This window comes from Ursus maritimus, unplaced genomic scaffold (genome assembly GCF_017311325.1).
Source record: "Ursus maritimus isolate PB19 unplaced genomic scaffold, ASM1731132v1 scaffold_35, whole genome shotgun sequence".
Lineage (NCBI taxonomy): Eukaryota > Metazoa > Chordata > Mammalia > Carnivora > Ursidae > Ursus > Ursus maritimus.
The window spans coordinates 5,702,962-5,722,730 of NW_024426119.1; positions in this window are offsets into that span (position 1 = coordinate 5,702,962).

A 19,769-nucleotide genomic window follows, 5' to 3' on the forward strand; every position below is an offset into this window, starting at 1 on the left:
CAACACAATAAAGGCCTTATATGAAAACCCATAGGTAACACACTCAATGGGGAAAAAACTGAGAGCTTCTCCTCCTCTAAGGTCTTCAACAAGACAGGGATGTCCACATTCACCACTTCTATTCATCATAGTACTGGAGACCTAGTCACAGCAATCAGACAGCAACAAAAAATAAAAGGTATCCAAATTGGTAAGGAAGAAGTAAAACTGTCACTGTTTGCAAATGACATGATATTACACACACACATATATATATAACCCTAAAGACTATACTAAAAACTACTAGAACTAATAAATGCATTCAGTAAAGTCACAGGATACAAAATTAATATGCGGAAATCTGTTGTATTTCTATACATTAATAATGAAGTAGAAGAAAGAAATGAAGAAAACAATCCCATTTACAATTGCACCAAAAAGAATAAACTGCCTAGGAATAAACTTAACCAAAGAAGTGAAACACGTGTGCTCTTAGAACCATAAAACACTGATAAAAGAAACAGAAGATGACATAAACAAATGGAAAGATAGTCCATGCTCCAGATTGGAAGAACCAATATTGTTAAAATGTCCATACTACCCAAAACAATCTACAGGTTTAGTGTGATCCTGTCAAAATACCAGCAGCATTTTTCACAGAACTAGAACAATCTTAAAATTTGTATGGAACCACAAAAGACCCTGAATAGCCAAAGCAATTGTGAAAAAGATTAAAGCTGGAGGTATCACAATCTCAGATTTCAAGATACATTATAAAGCTGTAGTAATCAAAACAGTATGGTACCGACAGAAACACAGACAAATAGATCAGAACAGAAAGCCCAGAAATAAACCCATACTTAATGGTCAATTAATTCACAACAAAGGAGGCAAGAATATCCAATGGGAAAAGACAATCTCTTCAACATATGATGCTGGGAAAACTGGACAGCTACATGCAAAAGAATGAAACTGTACCACCTTCTTACACGATAAGCAAAAATAAACTCAAAATGGATTAAAGGCCTAAATGTGAGACCTGAAACCAGAAAATTCCTAAAAGAAAATATAGGTAGTAATTTCTTTGACACCGGCTATAGAAATATCTTTCTAGATGAGGCAAGGAAAACAAAAGCAAAATTAAATTATTGGGACTATACCAAATGCAAAGCTTTTGCACAGTGGAGGAAACCATCAACAAAACAACAAGGCAGCCTACTAAATGGGAGAAGATACTTGCAAATAATATATCTGATAAGAGGTTAATATCCAAAATTTATAAAGAATTTATACAACTCAACACCAAAAACCCAAATAATCTGATTAAAAAGTGGGCAGAGGACCTAAACAGACCTTTTCTCAGAGAAGACATACAGTTGGCCAACACATGAAAAGATACTCAACATCAGATGAAATGCAAATTAAAACCACCGTGAGATGTCACTTTACACCTGTCAGAATGGCTAGACTCAAAAAGACAAGAAGTAACAAGTGTTGCTGAGGATGTAGAGAAAAGGGAAGACTTGTACACTGTTGGTGGAAACACAAACTGGTGCAGCCACTGTGCAAAACAGTATGGAGATTCCTCAAAAAGTTAAAAATAGAATCACCCTATGATCCAGTACTACCCTTACTGGGTATTTACCCAAAGAATACAAAAACACTAATTTGAAAAGATATATGCATCCCTATGTTTACTGCAGCATTATTTACAATGGCCAAGATACAGCAGCAACCCAGGTCAATCTACAAATAAATGGATAAAGAAATGGTGTGTGTGTATATGTATATGACAAAATTTCATTCTTTTTTATGGTTGAGGAAAATTTTGTCATTTGCAACAACATGGATAGACAGAGGATATAATGCTAAGTGAAATAACTCAGTCAGAGAAAGACAAATACCATATCATTTTACTCATATGTGCAATTTAAGAAACAAAGCAAATGAACACACAGAGAGAGAAACAAACAAACAAACAAACAAACAAAAAACCCAGACTCTTCGATACAGAGAACAAACTGGTGGTTGCCAGAGGGGAATGGGTGGGGGATGGGTGAAATAGATAAAGGAGATTAAGAGTACACTTATCTTAATAAGCACTGAGAAATGTATAAAATTGTTGAATCATATTGTACACCTGAAACTAATATAACACTGTATATTAATCATACTTCAATAAAATAATAAAAATATGTAAAACCAAAAATGAGTATTATGTAGTTTATTTTATTATTTTAAATTGTATGTTACAGACCCTGTATATCAATGAAGTTTATAATAAACTCATGTACATGTATAATGCATATGTGTTTTCCCCAGAGATCTGCTTGTTAAACATTTACCAGAATAGCACTGCAACAATCCTACAGCCATTAACAGATCATAAAAATATAATTTTGCTAATAAATTTACAAATATAGATGAAGTGAACAACTTTCTAGAAAATCACAAATTATAAATATAGACATAAAAGGAAATAATCTGAATACTCCTTTATTAATAAAGGGTAATAAAAATCCTATAGTAAACATTATAATTGCGATATTTTCAATATTTTCTAACTATAATCAGAAACTAAGTTGTTTATTACCACTACTCTTGTTCAACACTGTACTACAGATTATATCCAATAAGACAAGAAGAAAAATGAAATGTATAAATACTGGAAAGAAAACAATAGAATTATGTTTCACAGATGACATTAGTTGCAGAAATTTTAAAATATATAGAAAATTTAATAAGTAAAGTTAGCAAGGTTGTTGAATACAGTTCAATGTTAAAAATATCAATTATATTCACATAACCAATAACCATCAGTGAGAAAATAAAAATTTTAAATGCCATTTACATGCAAATAAATAAGGAAGAGTTCAACAAAGATGTGAGACCTCTACACAAATGGATTCTATAATTACATGAAAATTTTAAGAACTGAAAATTTCTTATACAATCTGGAAGATGAATAAACTTGGAGGACCTCCACTACGAAATACTGAGACTTCAAAGATACAGTAAGCAAGCGGTGCCTGGCTGGCACAGCCGGTTAAGCGTCTGATTCTTGGTTTTGGCCCGGGTCCTGATCTCAGGGTCATGAAATCGAGCCCCGCATTGCACTTCACACTGAGCCTGCCTGAGTTTCTCTGTTACCCTTTCCCTCTGCCCCTCCTGCTCTCTCTCACTCTCTCTCTTAAATAGATAAATAAATCTTAAAAAAAAAAAAAGAGTAACCAAAACAGGTGGTATTTTGAGGACAAACAGAAGAGAATAGAGACCCCGAAAAGAGATCCATATATGTGTGGACATTTGATTTATGGCAAAGATGGCGCTGCAGAACAATGAGTAAAGAAATGTCCCTTCAGTAAATATACTGGGTCAATTCTTATCTACATAGACAAATGACATTATGTGTCAGGAATTATAGCAGAGTTCATCTGGGCAATTTTTCTGCTCCATGCAGCATCGGCTGGGGTAAATCACCTCCATGGACTTAGCTGACACACTTCCAAGATGGCTCATTCACATTTCTGACAATTTGTTTATTTCAGCTGAGAGCTTAACCAAAAGTTTTGCCTGGGAGCACATGAGACTTTCCATGGGGGTTCCTGGGCTTCCTCACAGAAGGGGGCTAGCTTCAAGGACCAAGGATATCAAGATACATGAAGTAGAAACTGCTAGTCTCTTAAAACCCAAGTTCAAAAACTGGCACAGTATTACTTCTGCCTTATTCTGTTGGTCAAATCACAGAGCCCACCTAGATTCAAGAGAAGGGGAGCTATAACACCATCTCTCAACGGGAGTCATGTCCAATTTGTGAGCATCTTTAATCTTCCACATGTGGAGTGCCTCAGAAGGATTTTTCTCTACTCCCCTCCTTCACCCCTAGTCTTTAATGAATGATTTCCACATACTCAGTGAAGGTCCATGGGAAAGGCGTAGCACATGGGTGCAGAAATCACTTTTCCTGGGGGGACCCCTAAAAGTTTACAAAAAGTGAACTACCGGATCATATGGCATTTCTATTTTTAATTTTTTGAGGAAACGCCATACTGTTTTTCATGGTGGTTACACCAATTTACATTCCCTTCAATAGTGCACAAGGTTTCTTTTTCTCCACATCTCTGCCAACACTTGTTATTTCCTGTCTTTGAGTCAAGCAGTTCTGACAGGTAGAAATTGTGGTTTTGACTGGCATTTCCCTGGGGTTTTGACTGGCATTTCCCTGATGATGAGTGATGTCGAGCATCTTTTCATGTGTCTGTCAGCCATATGTATGTCTTTAAAAAAATGTCATTCAGGTCCTCTGACCATTTTTTAGTCATATTGTTTGGTTTTTTAGTGTTGAGTTTTAAGTATCCACTAATAGATGAATGGCTAAAGAAGTTGTGGTACACACACACACACACACACACACACACACACACCCCACACACAGAGGAATATTATACAGCAATTTAAAAAGGAGGAGATCTTGCATTTATGACAACATGGGTGGACCTAGAGGGTGTTATGCTAAGTGAAATAAGCCAGACTGAAAAAGACAAATATCATATGATTTCGCTCATATGTGGAATCTAAAAAACAAAACAAATGAATAAACAAACAAAAAGCAGAACCAGGCCTATAAATACAGAGAACAACTGGTGTTTGACATCAGGAAGGGGGTGGTAGATGGATGGGCAAAATGAGTGAAGGAGAATGAGAGATACAGGCTTCCAACTATGGAATTAATAAACGATGGGACTGAAAGGCACACCATAGGGAATGAAGTTGATGATACTGTAGTAGCATTGCTTGGTGGCAGATGGTAGCTAACCCTTGTGGTGAGCACAGATTGCATAAGGTATAGAGTTGCTGAATCACTATGTTGTATAGCTGAAACTACATCGGTTTCAATTACACTCAAATAAAAGAAAAAAATTCCCAAAATGTTTGGCTGATTTCTTCTTGGTATTTATGTCAGATTCTTATTATCCCTGGCAGCTCTACTACGAATAACAACAGTCACGGCTGTCTTCTCTCCTAGGAAGGGTTTGCCAATTTCTGGGATTTAGTGTATTTAGATCAATTTGCATCTGACTGCCTGTTTTTTTTTAAGGTACAATTTTGTAGCCTGTCTTATTCTCATTGTTTGGTTGATAGTACAGTCTCATGACTTTCTACAGTCTAACCAGAAGCAGAAATTTCCCCCCAGTTCTTGATTTGATTATAGAATTCCTGTTTTTTCCCTTTCTGGTTTGCTCTAGAAGTTTTTAAGTCCATACGTTTTCTTCAATGTAAAGCTATGAAAATATCCCATAATAATGACACTATTCTCAGTATCATTTTTCTTTTCTATTGGATTAGTGATACAGGTTAGAGGAACGATCCCTTAACTAGTTCAGGGAGGGCTCTCTAACATTTTAATTTTACTTTTCTTTGTACTTACAAAACACATTATATGTTTTTTTTTTTCAAAATTTTAGTTCTTCTGCATAACTATATTACTCATGCTGATCTGGGGTTTTTCTCTGAAATAAAACTAAAATTATTTTTGCAGTTTTACTGTGAATCCAGAATTCCAGTTTGTCTTTTAAGCCATCCCTTTATGACAGATCGCTTCTCACCTCTTTCTCATAAGTTATTCATTTACTTATAACCCCATTTGTGATCATCATAAAAATTGGAATGCTGACAAAGAGAGGGCCTTACAGAAGTTTAGGAGAGGAATAAAAAAGTACCTATTTTCCTAAAACTTGCTTATGGGTTGAAAAATATTGGTAGAATACTTCCTAGGGTTTTTGATGCTTCCTTTCACCAGTAGATATGTATAAAAACAATTTGCATGGGGGGGGCGCAGTCAGTTAAACAGCTGACTCTTGATTTCTGCTCAGGTCATGGAGCCTGGCATCTGGCTCTTTGCTCAGTGGGGAGTTCTGCTTCAGGATTCTCTCTCTCTCTCTGCCCCTCCCCCTGCTTGTGCTCTCTCTCTCTAAAATAAATAAATAAATATTTAAAAAAAACAATTTTCATGGTTGAAGTACATCATGGCATGTGATTTCATTTACTCTTCAAATTATGGGTAGAGGATCAGGGATTGTTTCTGCCTCTTCTCTGTCCTCCATATTGCTTGAAGTAACTTTGCAGATTGGAGGTGACTTTTGCTACATCATGATTAAAATGTAGAATGACATTTCTATACTTATATTTGCAAACTGAGTTAAGAAAAGAAAGCTTAACAGAAATGTGATTCATGATTTCAAAAGAGAATGGTTTATCCCTATGATAATTTTTTTTTTTTTGGAAAATAACCTACCACAATATAGAAATACTTCAGAAATAAGCCTTCCAAGTTCTTTTCTCTCTGCCAACAAAGGGTCCCTCTATATGTGCTAAAGTTTCCAAACAAGACTTCCCCATGAGTAGCCAAGGAGAGAAATACACAGTCATGCCAACATCTGGTTCAGAGCTCAAGAAACAACAGAAAACCTCACCTCTTACCTAATGAGTGATGCTGGTGTTTTCACCCTTCCTACTAGGGTTGGTGTTGAAGGACTGAAGGCAGGCCAAGTCCTTGTTCACAGAAGTCTCTTTCAAAAGAGAGGTACTAGCATCTTCCATTTCAAGCAGGTGCCAAATATACTGCATTTGTATTTTGTCCCAAGCTGAATAGGAACTTTTTGGTAAGTTATCCCCTGTGTTGATGTTTGAAGAAAAGTTATGCCTGTGGAAGAATCTGAGGGATATAAAATCTGTCTTCACCGAGACTATTTTTGCAATTCTGTTTTGCAGTAAGGACTATCATCTGTGAGAAGCACTTGCAAATTACAAAATTAATTTCATTGTAGAAGTAGCTACTATAGTTAGCCACACACTTTCCCTAAAATCTTCCTTCAAGACGTGGACACCTGTGTAGGTGGGGTGTGTGTGTGTGTGTCTGTATGTGTGTGGGTGTGTGTGTGTACCTATAAAGTTGAGAGGCACTGAGTTATGGAAATGGTTGGGATAGTGAAAAGCAGCTAACAGGAAGGAACAGAACAGGCCGTCATAGTTCTGTAGTGTCACTCGGCTGGTATTTAAGTCTCAGTCCCCAATTCTACTCATGTTTCAAGTACAGCTCAAGATCCAGCCTCAAATGTGAACCCTTCCCTTTTGGCCACTGCCCACTCTGATGTCTGATTTCCTAAAACAGATTCACATTCCGTACTCATTTTAGCATTCAATACATACCACTAAGAATTGTCTGTTGTTTTGTTTTTCTTTCTTTTTTTTTTCAGTTCCACTTGTTTATTTTCTTGTTTTTGTTGCCTTTGCTTCTGGTGTCAAATCCAAAAAATCAATGCTAAGACTGATGTCAAGGAGCTTACCACCCACGTTTTCTTCTGAGAGTTTTATGGCTTCAGGTCTTATGTTCGAATCTTTAATTCATTTTGAGCTGATTTTGGTGTATGGTGTAAGATAAGGATCCAGTTTCATTCTTTTGCATGTTTCTAAAATGTGCTTCAAGACTGTAGTTTTTGTTTTCCCTCAGATAATTCTAATCTTAGAAGTACTTGCTTTTTTTTTTTTTCCTTCCATGATTCCATGATGAAAAGGATAAAAAGAAAGGCTATATAAACACAGCCAAGCCTGGACCTAGACCCGTGGGTGTCTCCAGACTAATAATTTGTTACCATTTCAAAGTGAATTTAAAAATATTTATTCAAGATTTATTTAAAGGGGCAGGGAGACTCTGACTTCCTATTAATAAAAATGTATACAGAAATAAGTTCATTTACTGACTCACTTTGCTGCCCCAGTCAGGGCCAGAAGTCTGCAAAAAAGAGCAGACAAAAGTTTCCTGCTTTCCTACATCTCTTATTCTCTCCTCTGTTCTTCTGTGATTATTCAAATCAGACAACTTCTTGGCAAGCTTATTAAAGATTTAGATAATGAAGGAAATTCCTCAATCCTGTGAACAGCGTTGTGCCCTGCAATTGTTTTATCTTGCTTTCAGCTGCCAGCTACTGCTGTCTTTTGGCTGGCTGCAAACTGCACGTGTGTGTTGCAAAATTCTTCAAGAGAGACATGACCATGCTGGTGAGCACTCTTTCCACACTGTGCTTCAGCTGGATTTGTACAAATTTGTATTTCTGTAGTCACATAAAAAGCCGCTTGAGAAAATCTGGGTCAGCAATCACTTCATTTCTAATTTATTCCATGGATATGTTAATGCCCCCCAGGTCAGTGCTTTGGACAGCAGTCTTGTCTGCTTCAGTCAGATTCTGTCCCCACTATTCACCAGTCTTCTTTCAAGAGGATACTTCCTTCCAAAAACCAGTCACCCTGGCTGCTATATTATAGACTTCACTTGCCTTTTTAAAACGTGACTTTTTATTTTCCTCATTATTAATTTTTGATCTATGAGAGGCAAAGAAGATCCTTGTAAAAAGCATACATTTAGGAATCAGATGCGGCAGCACATTCTGAATTTGACACTGTCTACCCCTGAGAATCCTCACAAATCATTTAGCCTCCTTGAACCCAGCTTGTATCATTTGTAAATCAGAGATAACAATATCCCCCTTGCACAGTAGCTGGGAATTTCAGCAGCAACTGCTCTCCCTGACGCTTTTGTTAAAGATGGCTCATTTTATTGCTAACAGGTACTATGAAATTTTTAGTTCAGCCTTAAACACACACTGAGTTCTACAAAGAGGCCTTGAAGTCATTAGAAGCTCCAACAATATTGTTTGGAAAATCACCATGATCTAGATCTCATATATATTAATAAATTCCTGTATTACACACAAAAAAATATATTGGGTTCCATTAGACGCCAGACATTTTAATTTTTACCAAATCTGAGATTAAAAAAACATACATAATGTAACATGATGAGTTTCTGGAAGTATTTGTGTATGTGTGTATACATGTACGGGTGAAATATGCATTCAGGACTGACTGTATTAAAAAGATGGAAAGCTGGAAGTAAGCATCTCTTTCTCTATTAAGCAGACCTTCAAAGGTAACTACTATTAATAACTTCTTGTTCATTATCCAAAATTTTTCACACATATCACTTTATTCATTGAATATTTACTGAGTACTTATTATATAGCAGGCATTCTTGTAGTTTCTTGGGATGCATTAATGGAAAATAAAAAACAAAAACCAAAATCCATCTTTCTTTCCTTCCATCCCCTCAGTGTGTGTGTGTGTGTGTGTGTGTGTGTGTGTTTGCAAAACGTTTGTCCTTTCTTTATTGAGGTATAATTCATATTAGTGTAATGCACATATCATAATTTCAATAAGTTCTGATAAATACACACATCTGTGTATCCTCACAAATGAGCCAAGATATGAAATATTTCCACCCCAGATAATTCTATCATGCCTCTTCTAGTCAGTACATGCTTCAACCCCACATCACAGGCCACCAGCTTCTGTTTTCTAACACCAAATCCCTACACATGTTGCAGGATTTCATATACATAGAATCATACAGGATCTATTTTATACAGTATCTTTTTTTGGCTAGCTTCATTTGCTTCCAAATTTACCTATTTTATTGCATTTATCCATTTAGTGGATAATTTTTTATTTTTTTTCTTGCTCTATTGTATGAATATACCACAATTTATTCATGTCCTTCTTGATGGATATTTGCATTATTTCTGGTTTTAATTATTATGAAAAAAGGCAATATGAACATTCATATGCAAACATTTTTGTGGACATATGTCTTTATTTGCCCTTGGAGTGAAATTACAGGTCATAGGTTATACAAATATGTTTAACTTTCTAAGGAATTGTCAGTTTTCCAAAATGGCTATGCCAGGTTACAGTCCCACTAACAACATATGAGAAATTCAGTGGCTCCACATCTTCCTTTACATACAGATATTCTGTGTACGAAGTAATATAACATTTTAGTTTTAATTTGCATTTTCCTGATGATCGATTCTGATCACTTTGTCATGTGTTTAGTGGTCATTTTGTCCATTCTTTTGTGAAGTACCACTTTTTAATCAGGTTATCTTTTCACTATTAAGTTGCAGGAGTTCTTTATAGTTTCTGGACAGAAATCAATTTTTTCAGATATAAGTATTATAAATATTTTCCCCTCAGCTTGCCTTTTCATTTTCTTAGCATTGTCTTTTTATGAGCAGAAGTTTTTCATGTTAGGAAGTGCAATCGATCTTTTTTTTTTTTCTTTTATGGTAAGTGCTTTTCCTACCCTGTACAAAAATCTTCGCCTATTCCAAGTTTGCAAAGATAGACTCCTCTGTGTTCTTCTAGAAGTTTTAGCTTTTACATTTATATTTATTATCCATCTCAAATTAAGTTTTGAGTATGTTGTGAGATACAGGTCAAAATTCATTTTTTCTTCAAAGATTTTATTTTTTATTTACTTTAGAGAGCAAGAGGAGAGAGAGTGCGTGAGCAGGGGGAGGGGAGAGGGACAGGGAGAGAATCTCAAGCAAACTCCCCACTGAACTCTGAGCCTGATGAGGGGCTCCATCTCATGACCCTGAGATCATGACCTGAGCTGAAATCAAGAGTTGGACACCTAACCGACTGAGCCACCCAAGTGCCCCAAGGTTCATTTTTAAAATACGGTCATCCAGTTGTTACTGCATTACATCTGAAGACCTTATTTTGTCTTTGAAGTGCTTCTGGTGCCTTTTAAAAAACATAATGACCATATATTTGGGTTCTATTTTTAGACTACTGATTTGGTTCCATTGATGTGTATGTCTGTATCGCACTGTCTTGATTACTGTAACTTTACCATAATCAGGCAATATAAATCCTCCAACGTTGTTCTTCATTTTGAAGACTGCTTAGCTAAGTCCTTTCAAATTCTTTGCACATTTTAGAATCAGTCTGCCAAAATTTATTCAAAAAAGCCTGCTGGAATGGTATTCACTATGGAACTCTTTACTCACATAGAGAAGTACATTTCATTTTTGCATACTGGCCTGTTTCCTGTGACCTTGCTAAATTCACTTACAAGGTTTAGGAGTCTTATTATACATTCATTCCTTAAAAATGCTTATGTACATCATAATGTAATCTGCAAATAAAGATTCTTTCTTACTTTCCAATCTTTATGTTAGAGAGATTTATTTATTTAGCCTGAGTATGCTGAGAATCCCCAGCACAGCGTTGAATAGAAATGGTGATAGTGGATGTCCTTGCCTTGTTTCTCATTAAAATGGAAAAAACATTTAATCCTTCACTATTAAGTTTGATGTTTTCTGTAGTTTAAAAAACTTTATTTTTAGAGCAGTTTTAGGTTTACAGAAAAATTGAGCATACAGAATTCCCATATGCTTCCACCCACAGTTTTCCTATTATTAACATTTTGCATTAGAGTGGTATATCTGATGAATATTTGTGTAACAGCCAATAAATGATTATTGATACATTATTATCCAAAGTCAATATTTACATTAGAGTTCACTCTTTGTGTTGTACAATTCTATGAATTTTGACAAATGTGTAATGCCATGTATCCAGACCATTAAATATTATGAAGAAAAGTTTCATTGCCTTAAAATCACCTGTGCTCAGCTGTGTTTTTCATAGATACCTTTAATGAGGTTAAGCAAGTTCCCTTTACTTTTAGTGTGCTAAGGATTTTTATCATGAATGGGGGGTTGAGGTTTGCTATATGCTTTTTCTGCATTTATTAAAATGACCATATGGAATATTTTTGGCCTTCACTGTGTTGGTTTATATTGATTGATTTCCAAATGGTAAACCAATATTGCATTCCATGCAAACCTCACTTGGTCATGATGCATTACGATTCTGATATATTGCTGAGTTTAATTTGCTAACACTTTGTTAATGATTTTTATGATTTATGCATGAGAAATATTTTTCTAACATTTTATGTTTTTCTCTGGATTTTCTATTAGAGTAACATGGATCCATAAAACAAGCTGGAAAGTATTTCGTCCTCTACTCTTTTCTGAGGGAGTTTGTGTAGGATTGGTGTTAAGGGTACAAAGCAGTTAATAATATTTTGTCTTTTTCATATATTTATGTTCTCTACAATGTCCCATTTTTCATATACATACTAAATATTTTTCCACTTTGTTATTTTCAACTCTCTGTCTTAATATAGGTGAATCTTGCTTCTTTATCCAGTCTGACAACTGCTGTCTTTTAATCAGTGTTTACTCCATTTACGTTTATGTAATTACTGATATGACTGAAGTTAAGCCTACCATCTTGCTATTTTCCCTTGTTTATGTCATTTGTTCTGTTTTCTTCCCTCTTTTTCCATAATTTTTTAGATTAATCGAATATTTATTGTTGTTCCATTTATCTATTCCTTTTGCTTTCCATTTTCAGTGGTTGGTCTTATTACAATATGCATTATTAACTTATCACAGTCTAATTTAAATTAAAATTTTATCTTTTCACATACAAGGTAAGAAACTTACAATATTTATCCTCTTTTTGCTTGTCATATATTTTATGTTTATCTATGTTAAAACACTTCCTAGCCATTTTTTTCTTTAAATAGCTAATTGTTATAAAGAAATTAAGATATTAAGACATCTTTTTATATTTTCCATATAAATACTCTATTTGGCACTCTTCATTTCTTTGCTGATATTCAAGTTCCTTCTAGTATCAGTTATTCTTTAGACTGAAGAACTTCTTTTAACATCTTTTGTGCAGTTTTGCTGGTTATGAAAGTTACTGTCAGCTATTCTTTATTTGAATCTGTTTTTCTTTTGCCTTCATTTTTGAAGCATAATTTCACAGGCTATAAAATGTTAGGTTAAAAGCTTGTTTTCCCCCAGCACTTAAAAATATGACATTCCATTGTTTTCTAGCTTGCACTGCCCGTGATGAGAGTCAGTGTTTATTCTCATTGTTTCCACATATGTGTTGTGTCTTTCTCTGGTTGCTTTTAGAATTTTCCCCTACCCCAGATTTTTATCAATGTAATTATGATGTACCTAGCTTTCTTTTTTCTTTTCTTTTACTTCTTCATTCATTTCTTTTCTTTTCTCTTCTCTTCTTTTCTTCTTCCTTTTTTGCTTCTTTTGCTTTTGGTTTTGTTAATGTTTTCAGTTCTGTAGGTTGATATTTATGTTGACATTTGGAAGAGCTTTTAGCCACTATTTTTTTTTAAAGATTTTTTTTTTTTTTGCCTCAATCTATCACTCCTTTCTTGGACTCTAGTTGCACACATTAGATTGCCCAATATTGTCTCGGAAGTCACATGTCTTTATTTTTTCAGTCTTTTCTGTGTGCTTTGTTTTGTGCAGTTTCAATTAAACAATTTTCAAAGAAATTGATACTTTCTTCTGCAGTGTCTGATCTTCTATTCATCTCAATTCATTGTACTTATCATTTCAGATATTGTATTTGTTGGCTTTAGATTTTGTTTTGTTTTGTTTTCATCTTTTTCTCCTCTCTGCTAAAATTTTTGACCTATTCTCTTGTTATATCTATATAATCCTTTCCTTTAAAAAGTATTTTTCTCCTAAATTCTACATTGTATCATTACTAAGCCTTTATGATTTACTATTTTTCCCCTGGTTATGGGTCATATTGTCTTGCTTATTCACATGTCTAGTAATTTATTTTATCATATATTGAATATTAAGGATGCTATTTTTGTGAGGTTATTTTTTTTCTTTCTTTGAATAGTGGCTTTATATTATTTTGGGAATTAGTTAATTTATTGGAGAATCAATTCAATCTCAGTGAGACCTGGTTTGTTGAGCTACTTTAGGATTACCTTTAAGGAAAGTTACAGTAGCCTTATTCCCTGGTTGTCCTTTGTAAAATCTCAACTAAATGCTCAGGGTATTCAGCAAGTTCTCTTCAGTCTTGTTGGTTGGAATTCCAACATATTTCAGCATTGTGCAAGCTCCAGAATCTCTATCCAGCTTATCACCCATAGCTATAATTCCAGATTTATGAGGATCTCATGGTATATGTACACCTTAGTATTCAAGGGTTCTATCTCTCATTCTTTGTCCATATCTATATTCTATACAGCTCCCTCCTCTCTAGTACTCTTTCCTTCAAATACAACCTTCTTAGCAGCCCTGAATTATAATCTGTCTTTCATCTAGATAGCTGGTTGCTCTCTGTTTCGTCTGAACTTCTTTGTGCCATAATTGGGAAGGTTCCCTGAGATAGAAAGCTATGGTGAAATGGAACTCATTTAATGTGTTTCCTTCCTCTTAAAGATCACAGGCAACTCTGACTGTCTAGTTGTCAAATTCCTGAACACAGTTGCTTTAACATGATTTGTTCACTTTTATAGCTATCTAGGACAAAGACAGTAATCTGGTGCATCATTTTGACCAATTACTTTTACATTTTGGTTGGAAATGGAGGTCTTTACAATGCATTTTAAAAAATATAAATACCTCAAAAGTTTGCTATAAACTATTTTTTAAAGAACACATCTTAGAAATATTTCCATATCCACATACACATGGATCTGTCTCATTTTTAAAAATAGTTGTATTGTTTTTCATTGAATGTCTTTATTGTATTTTATCTAAACATCCCCATTAACAGATATTTGGTTATTTTTGCTATTATAGACAATGTTGCAATATTCTTACACATAACTCTTGGCTATTTGTGTAACTATACCAGTAGACTACATTTATGGCAGTGGAGTAAATGGATCAAAAGTAGAAATATTTGAAATTTTGGTATACAATAACAAGGTAACGTGAGAATGCCATTCTATACCCACTACCAGTAGCACAGAGGAACTTTTGTTTCCCTCCCCTCCCCCCCACAGGTATTATATGACAACGTTCTAAAAGAAAAAGAGGTAAAATGATTTACATCACTTGTATCAGTGGGAACTTCCCCCAATGGTATTTTAAGCTGAATGATTTTTATGGTTTCTCTGGTGTTAACTTCCAGTGTCTGAGGCATAGAAATTTAGTGAACAATTGCTGAATAAATTTGAACGGATGTGGTGGATTTTTGCACTTTTTTAAAAAATAAAATCAGGTCAGAGGACTTACATTATTAGGAAGGCTGAAAGAATAAAGAACTCTGACACTAAAATTATTACTAAAGTTAACAGACACACACCACTGACAAGGCAGCTCTCAATGGAGTTCCATGCAGGAACTGTCAGACCAACTGGCTGAGGTGTTATAAATCTAAACCCTGGTCTGTATTTAACCACTTTTTCCTGATTATTTACTCCCCCCTACTGCAGTGGCCTGGAATCCTGAGAAGCATGTTTTCACAACTGGTTGGAAATGAGAGATTAGGTGGGTTAGATCAGACACCTATTCCCTGTGATCAAGGGAAGGAAACTGAGACCGTTTCAAAACATACTCTTCAGATTAGCCATACAGTTTGGGATTTGTTCTAGCTGGAGAACACAACACCTCCTTTATAGACTCTGTTATGTCTCCTCAGAGCCTTGAAGAAACTAAGTCCAGAAATAGAAAGTTTTAAAAAAAAGAAAGGAAAAGAAGACAGACAAGGAGGGTCACAGAATCTAAATAATTTATGCAAATTACTTTGACACACCTGGAAAAAATGTCCAAGATAATCCTTTATATCTAGTTACCATAAATTTTGAAAAAAGAAATTTATAAGCAGAATTACTTAAAACAAACATCAAAAACAAAAATACTCTTGGGGAACACATGAAAAAAGGGTATGCATCATTTGGACAAATCATCACACTTCTCTGGGTCTTTTATTCCTTCTTTTGTTGATTAAAAAAGAGCTCCAGAGAAGAGGTATGCTTTGAGCTAATTCATGGGGATGAGTAAAATTTGCTAGTTAAATAAGAAACAAAGGATATTCCAGGCAGGAAAGAACATCCCTTTCAGGAGGCTCTCACTAACTTCCTCAGACAAGTTAATCTCTCTTTCCTCCAGCCTTCTGTTACACTGCGTATTTATGTCTGATATCAGGAAATATTTATTTGCATATGCCTATACACTCAGTGTTTAACCATGGACCAGACACAGGCCATCATCATTGAACATTTCATAAATAAAGTCATGAAATGGTGACACTGAAGGGTGTACTTGGTGAAGGCTAAATCCACTATTGTTTTGGCACAGTGCTACATAGTATGGGCTGATATTAAATATTGGAAAAGATCCAAAAGTGTATGTTCTATCTGTAGGGCACCTGAAACATATGATACTATTAATACCACAGTCAGTGCCCTGAGGTAGACATTTCTTCCAACTATAGGCACAATAGGCACAATGGAATTAGGAAAAGAGAAGTGGTTTGGGGAAATTGCAGAAGGCTCTGTGGAAAAGGCGGACTGCCAAACAGACTCTGAAGAATGGGTATGTTTTGTGTGAAGGGGAGAGAAGGTCTCCAGGAAGGGTAACCAGAAGTGAGGGTTAAGAAGCATATGGAGCATGCAGGAAACAGGTGGAGGGTGCAGCTTATTGCATGAAATGAGCCATGTCAGGAAATTAAGGGGAATAAGGTAGATGATAGAGTCATCCCAAATAGCACAGACCACAAAAGTCAGGTAAGAGCATTTGTACTTAATCCTAGATTCTAGAGAATGAAAGTGACATGATGACAGTAATGTTTAAGAATGCCTTGTACCAGTTTGGTATTAACAGCCAAAAGATTCTGAGCAATTTGATGTTATAGACTGAGTCTTACTCATTATGGTGTTTATTCTGTGACTAGTATAGTGTTTGACACATAGCACATTCTTAATAAAATTTTAAGTTACATTCCTGTCTATAATTTCCCATTGGCTTAATGAGGATGGAAGAGGCTGTAGCCATAATTCTGGCATAAGGTGACTACAACCATGAATATGGTGGTCCCAGTGCAAATGGATAAAGAGGCAAATCTCAATGACATTTCAAAGGAATAAATAACAGATCCTATTGACAGACTAGACATGGTGGAGGAAGAGTTTCAAAATGATGTTTGGATTTCTTGCTTGAAGCACTTGCTTGGAGCACTATATGAAAGGAGAAGGCTCTTCATTTCAGATTTAAGACAGAAGAGTTTGGGTTATGGAAATGTTGAAACTGGTGGAAAAACCAGTCATCCAAGTTTCTTGCGGGCATTTAGAAATTTGAAGCTGGAATACAAGTAAGAAGTCAAGACCAAGATTGTTTCTGTGAGTGAAATGGGGAAAGGAGAAGAGATCAAGTTGGGCTTTGAGGAAAGATATCTGGAATCTATGCAGGTTTCTAAAAATGTTAAGGAGTGTTTAAGATATGACTTCAGCCTGGAAATACTGGTCACAGAATAAACGGAACCAGGACTCTCACTGGAAGAATGCTCCTGTTTCTGTGGTTGCTCTGACATTGTGAAGGCTTAACGGTGTATACATCTGTGTCCTGCAGAAGTTGGTTTGAGAAATGAGGCTGGAAAGGAAGTGTGTTAATACAGGTCTATTGAACTTTCCTTCTTAGGATTTCCATAAAAGGGACATTTAGAATAAACAGGAAACTTAATGGCAGTGCTCATTAATGTACTATGGGTTTTATTACCCTTTTTATGCCATTAAAAAGGACACTATACATTTTCTCATTGTTTAGGAGACATGCATGTTAAGACTGGTTTGGACGCTGTTTGTGTGGAAATGTATGTAAAGGACAGACTGGGATTTTCTAGATAAAACGTTGCAATGTTTTGTGCCACACCTGCTCTCTGCTATTTGTTAATTTCCTTGGCTTCCTCAGTCACACCTCTAGAACAATACTTTAAGCATATCTGGAATGTTCCTGGGGATAGAGAAGATTGATAGCTCTGTTTTCTCTCAAAAACATTTAGCAATTCCAGAAATCTTTATTTCCAACATGCCACAGCACACCTCATCTGGCCTTTTATATAAGATACCACAAATACCTCTTACACAACTTTTGGCTGCAGGGGAATGATCAAAATGGGAATTAGCCTCTGCTTCAGAAACAAATATGGTATTTATATATGAGCCAGGAAAAGTTTCAGAAATGTTTGCAAATGCCCACTGGTATCAGGAAACAAGAAAAATTAATAGAAGATTCCTACAGAGGCATGGTTTTCAAGCATTTCTGAGGGTGATCCAGAGTAATGCATTTTATATAATGACACAGCTCTGTGTGTATGTTTATGCGTGCATGAGTGTGCACGCACACACACACACACACCGTGTACAACTGAGACATAGTTTGATTACCTGGGTAATGCACTATTCTAGTCTAGTCTATCCCATCCCATCCCATTCCGCCTCAGTACAAATAATGCTGGTTGTGACTTACTAAAATAATTTTATGTCTGAAGGCTGAAAAGCTTTGCTAATTCATTTTTAGGCCCTTAGGAACAAATTTATTGTTCTGAACTTGAAAATAGGCTATAATTTTCATCCTAGGGGTACTTTATAGATCATCTTTACATTTCTTCTTCCTAAAAGCAATTAGCTTTATTCAGAGTAGAACAGGCACTTGGATGTGGGCTATTTCATTCTCATAGTTATACTGAAGTTACCTCTTGCTGCCAGGTCACTCATAGCAATCACCACCTCTCTGTCCTTGATCTTCCCCCACTACCATGATAAATTAGGGAGTGAGTCTACCCTCCTCTCCCACACAACTCTTACACACATCACAGAACAACGTTCCCATATGATGCCGAATGATGCGCTGGCATTTATTTTGCCAACCTCTTAGTCAAACAGCTCCAGTGACTCCAGAGGCAAGGGGATCTAGGAAAGAGGGAACAAGAGCAGTAGTGCCCCAGACTCCTATTAGGAGGGACTTGGGGCAGCCATTTGGTTGGAAGTTGCCAGGGGACTTGTCCTAACCTGTCACTGTATAGCCAGGTTACATATTTATCAGAGGAGGCCTGTTGTGTTGAAAGGCTGGGAGGTTGGGTCCTCTCAAGCCACCCAATGGAAGAGTCAAGAAACTAAGCGAAGTCATTGTGGAGAAATTAGTCTGAATTAAACTATCTCCAGAGAAAGGCTTTCTCAGAACAATCACTTGGTTTGCAACATGCTGGAAAAGAGAAATCTCTCAGAGATCTCTTTCAGTGCCATATAAGAATGATACAAAAATGTGTGATTTCAAAGACCTACATAAAGAGTAAAAGAGAACACACAGCAATTCCACTCCTAGGTACATACCCAAGAGAATGGAAAACATATGTTTATGCAAAAACTTGGACATAAGTGTTCATACCAGCATTATTTATTACAGCCAAAGAGTGTAAACAGCTCAAATGTCCATCAGCTGATGAACAGATAAACAAAGTGTGGCATAACCATATAAAATAGTATTCAGCTCTAAAAAAAAAAAAACCTGAAGTACTAATACATGCTACAACACAGCTGAACCTTGAGAATATATTAAGTGAAAGAAAGCAGATGCAGAAGGATACTACTGTATGATTCCATTTATATGAAATGTCTAAAACAGGCAAATCAATAGAGATAAGCAGATTAGTGGCTTCCAAGAGATGAAGGAAGGGGGAAATTGGGGTTAACTGCTCATGGGTATGAAGTTTCTTTTGGGGATAATGGTAAAATTCTGAAATTAGATAGCAGTGGTGTTGTAATTATACTAAAATCCATGATGTGCATACTTTGAAATGGTGAATTTTAGATTATGTGAAATATGACTCAATAAAAAATGCTATCAAGAGAAAAGAGAGAGGGGCACCTGGGTGGCTCAGGTGGTTAAGTGTCCGACTCTTGGTTTCAGCTCAAGTCATGATTTTGGAATCATGAGATTGAGCCCCTCGATGGGCTCCTCACTCAGTGTGGTGTCTGCTTCTCACCTTCACCTTCTTCCTCTGCCCCTACCCTCTCAATAAATAAATAAATAAATAAA